Source organism: Triticum aestivum, chromosome 4D (genome assembly GCF_018294505.1).
Source record: "Triticum aestivum cultivar Chinese Spring chromosome 4D, IWGSC CS RefSeq v2.1, whole genome shotgun sequence".
NCBI classification, from domain to species: Eukaryota; Viridiplantae; Streptophyta; class Magnoliopsida; order Poales; family Poaceae; genus Triticum; species Triticum aestivum.
The window spans coordinates 169648589-169654680 of record NC_057805.1 but is presented as its reverse complement, the minus strand read 5'-3'; positions in this window follow the sequence as shown (position 1 = coordinate 169654680).

The window sequence follows — 6092 nt, the reverse complement described above, 5'->3', positions numbered from 1 at the left end:
TTTGTGACGAGAACATTGTTCTTGGTGCCTCCTGACATTTAGGGGTTGTGGCAGTGTCCCGGGGAGTTGAGCTCCGAGGTGTTGTCGTCACAATTTTATCGTTGCAGTTCTGGAATACCTGAGTTTCGCCGACATCGAAATCTCTTTTATGCAGTTGTTGGTGAGATCACCTCGACGCCACCCAGTACTGGGGCGGGAGTTGGGGAGTATTGCCATCACTCGTATAACGGATGTTTTTCGAAGGTTGAGGTAAACGATTTCCGAAGGTTTCTTGGTTATGTGTTGATGGATGGATACAGCTGGATCTAGGGATTGCTAGTTGGGTGATATATTTTGTGTCCGCTTTATCCCCAACACCAGATTGCATAAACAGAAAGTTTCGGGAGTTTATAAGTGGGAATTCAAGTAGCCTTAGGATATCTTCTCGACAGACGCATGATATGAGATTGGGGTTCGACGTCTAGTGATCCGCCTGTACACGGTTGATTTTACAGTGGTCTCGTAGTGTCTTAAAGAGTCCTTGGCTATGCCGACTCGGGGATGCTTCGTATGTCATGTGCACAGCCTTATACATGATGGTGCTGTACGATTGAGCCCGTGTGGGCCCCACCACGAAAACTTCGGACGAAATCTCTATCATATGTTTGTTCCAGCTTATTCTGCACGCCAATACTTTGTTTTGTTTTGTATTGTGGTATTCGAGTTGCTTCAAAGTCATATGTTGATTCCATATCTTTTTCAAGTGGCTTCTCAACTTATGGAAGTGTGATGATTTACTATGGAATTCATTCGTTCATCCTCGTTCGAATGTTTATTGTGAAGACTTTATGTTGCAATTTCTATCCGTTGATTCTACTTATCTATTTGTCTATCAAGATGCTAACGGATGTCACCCTCTTCAGGATGGCTCCGCCAACGCGTCAGAATCCGGATCGCAATGAAGGGAGTCAAGCGAACCCTCTGCCACCACCTCCGCCTCCGGAGGCATGGCAAGCTATCCTGGCAGCCACCAACGCCAATGCTCAGATGATTCTGCAACTATTGCAAGAACGCACCCAAGGGCAAGGCAATCAAGGTCAAGGCAACAATCAGCCTCACTTCGCTACACTCAACCAGTTTCTCGCAAATCAGCCCAAGTCTTTCAGCTACTGTGCCGAGGCCACGGATGCCGATGATTGGCTCGTGGACATCAACAAGCATTTTGAATGTAGCAATGTTAGGCCTGAGGACTATGTCAAGTTCGCTTCTTTTCAGCTCAAGGACCAAGCTGCTGATTGGTTTCAGCAATACAAAGATTCCAGAGGAGGTCGTGTGATCACTTGGACTGACTTCTGTCGGGACTTCAAAGCGCACCACATTCCACAAAGTGTTGTTGAGAGCAAGCGTGAGGAGTTCCGCAATCTCAAGCAAGGCAACATGTCTGTGTATCAATACAACATCCAGTTTCAGAAACTTGCTCGCTTCGCTAAACAAGACGTTCCTGGTGAAAAGAGCATGATCTATCACTTCAGACGTGGCCTTAGAGAGGATCTGCAGTTAGCTCTCGTTCTTGTTGAGCCTACTCAGTTTGATCAATTCTACAATATGGCACTGAAGCAAGAGGCTGCTCAGCTCAAGTGTGAGGCTTCTAAGAAGAGAGTCAGAGACGTAGTTCAGTCTTCTTCTTCCTCACTTGTGGCAGCTAAGCAACAGAAGTTCTGGTTGCCTCCTCCTCCTCCGTTTCGTCAGCCTTACCAGCAGAAGAACAAAGGTGGCCATGGTTCTTCCAACTCTTCCAACTCTGGCTATCAGAACAAGTCTCAGAATCAAGCTCCAAAGTCCAATGCTCCTTATCACCGTCCACTCTCAGAGGTGACTTGCAACAAGTGTCAGCAGAAAGGTCACTATGCTAACAAGTGCTTCAACCAAAGGCGTCTGCCTCCTCCTCCTCCTGTCAGATCTTCCAGCAATGCAGTGGTCAAGCATAATCCAAAGTCTGCAAAGGTGAACATGATGAATGCAACTCAAGCGGAGGAATCTGCTGATGTGATAATGGGTAATCTCTCAGTTAATGATATTCCTGCAAAAGTCTTATTTGATACTGGTGGATCGCATTCTTTCTTGTCATACCCATTTGCATCGAAGCACAATGTTGACATAGAGATTTTATCCAAAGTTATGCAAGTTGTTTCTCCGGGAAAGCTTTTGACTTCTAGTTTGGTTGCTCCCGATGTTTCCATCAAGATGGGCGACTATAAATTTCTGTCTTCTCCAGTTGTTCTTGGTGACTCGGATATTGATCTAATTCTCGGGATGGACTGGCTTTCTAAGCACAAAGCTCAACTTGATTGTGCTGCCAGGGAAATTCAATTGACACACTCTTCTGAGGATGTGATTATTTACGCCGCTCGTGATGAAACCATTCGTTTTTTCTCTCAATGAGAAGGGCGAATTGAATGCCATCTCTCAAATTCCAGTCGTTTGTGAGTATCAAGATGTCTTTCCAGAAGAGCTTCCGGGTATGCCTCCTCACCGGCCAGTTGAGTTCGTTATCGAACTTGAGCCAGGCACTGAACCCGTTTGCAAGCGTCCATACAAGCTTGGACCCAACGAGCTGAAGGAATTGAAGAAACAGCTCGATGAACAAGAGCGTCTGGGTTTGATCAGACCGAGTTCTTCTCCATGGGGTTGTGGTGTTCTTTTTGTCAAGAAGAAGGATGGCACGGACCGACTTTGTGGCGACTACCGTCCATTGAACAAGAAGACAATCAAGAACAAGTATCCACTTCCCAACATCAACGAGTTATTCGAGCAACTCAAAGGTGCTAAAGTATTCTCCAAGCTTGACCTTCGTATGGGTTATCATCAGATTCGCATTCGTGAAGAAGATATTCCCAAGACAGCATTCAGAACAAGCTTTGGTTGTTACGAATATACTGTCGTGTCTTTCGGCCTTGTCAATGCTCCTCCAGTTTTCTCTCGGATGATGAATTTCAGCTTCAACCCCTATACCAATGAATTCGTTCTGGTGTATCTCGATGATATCTTTGTCTTCTCCAAGAATAAGAAGGATCATGCCAAACATTTGCGATTGGTGCTCGACAAGCTCAGAGAGTATCAATTCTATGCGAAGTTCTCTAAATGTGAGTTTTGGCTCGATGAAGTTCTTTTCCTTGGTCACATCATCTCTGCCAAGGGCATCGCTGTTAACCCCAAGAAGGTGTTCGCAATTGTGAATTGGGAACCTCCTGAGAATGTCAAGCAGCTCCGCAGTTTTCTTGGTCTTGCAAGCTATTGCCGAAGATTCGTTGAGAATTTCTCCAAGATTGCAAAGCCTCTTTCCAACCTCCTCCAGAAGCATGTGAAGTATGTCTGGTCTCCTGAGTGTGACGTTGCTTTCAACACTCTCAAAGAGAAACTCATCACCGCTCCTGTCTTAACTCCTCCTGATGAATCCAAGCCATTTGAAGTTTTCTGTGATGCTTCTCTCCAAGGTCTCGGTGCTGTGTTAATGCAAGAGAAGAAAGTTGTGGCCTATACCTCTCGTCAGTTGAAGCCCAATGAGAAGAACTACCCCACTCACGATCTTGAGTTCGCGGCAGTTGTCCATACATTAATAACGTGGAGACATCTCTTGTTGGGAAGACAAGTGGACATTTTCACCGATCACAAGAGTCTCAAGTACATCTTCACTCAGCCCAACCTCAACCTCAGGCAGACTCGATGGGTCGAAATGATTCAAGAGTACAATCCGAGTATTGAATATACTCCAGGCAAGGCCAATATCATTGCAGATGCTTTGAGGAGGAAGGCTTATTGCAACAACTTAATCCTCAAGCCATTCCAACCGGATCTTTGTGAAGCTTTCCGCAAGCTGAATCTCCAAGTTGTTCCTCAAGGTTTTCTTGCCAACCTCATAGTCTCTCCTACTTTGGAAGATCAAATTCGTGAGGCACAACTTCTTGATGCCATGGTGAAGAAGGTGAAACATGGTATCGACAAGGGTCTTTCCAAATACAAGTGCTATCGCATTGATGACAGAGACACCTTATTCTTCGAGGACCGGATTGTGGTTCCTAAAGGTGATCTAAGGAAATTCATAATGAACGAGGCGCACAATTCTCTCCTTTCCATTCATCCTGGAAGTACGAAGATGTATCATGACCTCAAGCAGTCGTATTGGTGGACCCCGAATGGAGCGAGAAATCGCTCAATTCGTGAATGAATGTGAAGTCTGTCGAAGAGTGAAAGCAGAACACCAACGACCAGCTGGTCTCCTTCAACCTCTTGCTATCCCCGAATGGAAGTTTGATCATATTGAAATGGACTTCATGAATGGATTTCCAAAGTCCAAGCGCGGAAATGATGCTATCTTCGTTGTCATCGACAAGCTTTCTAAAGTGGCTCATTTCCTTCCAATCAAAGAATCTATCACAGCAGCTCAGTTGGCAGAGCTATACACCTCCAGAATTGTCTCCTTGCACGGCATGCCACAATTGATTTCTTCAGATCGTGGAAGCATCTTCACCTCTAAGTTCTGGGACTCCTTTCAGAAGGCCATGGGCACAAACATTCGCTTCAGCACAGCTTTCCATCCTCAAACTAGTGGCCAAGTCGAGCGAGTCAATCAAATTATTGAAGATATGCTCAGGGCTTGTGTCATTTCCTTTGGCATGAAATGGGAAGATTGTCTTCCATATGCTGAATTCTCCTACAACAACGGCTTCCAAGCAAGTTCGGGCAAAGCCCCATTCGAGATTCTATATGGCAGAAAGTGCCGTACTCCTCTCAATTGGTCAGAGACTGGTGAACGCCATCTTCTTGGCAATGACTTAATCACTGAAGCTGAAGAAATGTGTAAAGTCATCCGTGATAATCTCAAAGCCGCGCAATCGCGCCAGAAGAGTTACTATGATAGTAAGCACCGTGATTTGGCTTTCGAGATCGGAGACCATGTCTACCTCCGCGTCTCTCCAATGAAAGGCACTCGTCGCTTCGGTATCAAAGGGAAGCTTGCCCCTAGATACGTGGGTCCTTTCAAGATCATTGGCAAAAGAGGCGACCTCGCCTATCAACTTGAGCTTCCTTCCAACTTTGCGAACGTGCACGATGTGTTCCACGTGTCACAGCTCCGCAAGTGCTTCAAGACGCCTGAGCGCACCATCAACTTCGAAGAGATTGACCTCCAAGAAGATTTGTCTTATCATGAGCACCCCGTTGCTATCCTTGAAGAAACTGAGCGCAAGACTCGCAACAAGTCAATCAAATTCCTGAAAGTGAAGTGGTCGCACCATTCCGACCGGGAAGCCACCTGGGAACGCGAGGACCATCTTCGTTCCGAATATCCGGAGTTCTTTCAGTCCTAGATCTCAGAACGAGATCCTCTCGTAGTGGTGGAGTGTTGTAATACCCCTTATTTAACTTGCCATATTTGTAACTCCAACTCTTGCCATTTTCGGCTATGTGTTATGATATTTCCTCCGTGGTCGGGTTTTGTCTTCCGTTTTGCATTTTGTTCATGTCTTGCATTTCATATCATGTCATCATGTGCATTGCATTTGCATACGTGTTCGTCTCATGCATCCGAGCATTTTCCCCGTTGTCCGTTTTGCAATCCGGCGCTCCCATCTCCTCCGGTGCACCCCTCTTGTTTTCTTTCATGTGCGGGTGTCAAATGTTCTCGGAGTGGATCGAGGCTTGTCAAGTGGCCTTGGTATACCGCCGGTAGACCACCGGTCAAGTTTCGTTCCATTTGGAGGTCGTTTGGTACTCCAACGGTTAACCGGGCATCCGCAATGTCCATTTGTGTGTTGCAGCAAAACCCCCTCAAAAACCAGCCCAAAACCCACCAAACTTTCTTCCATGCTGTAGGTCGTTCGATCACGATCGTGTGGGCGAAAACCGCACCTCGTTTGGACTCTCCTAGCTCCCTCTACCTATTTATATGTGACCCTCCCGAAAAACGAATCGCAGACGAAACCCTAGGGAAATCCCCGTGAGCCGTCGGACACGTCCGCTCCGGCCGGACGAAGTTGCCGCCGCCCGGCCAACCGCGTCGCGCCACCTGTCCCCGTCGGCTCTCCCACCGCCGCGGCCCGCCCGTCCCGGGGCCG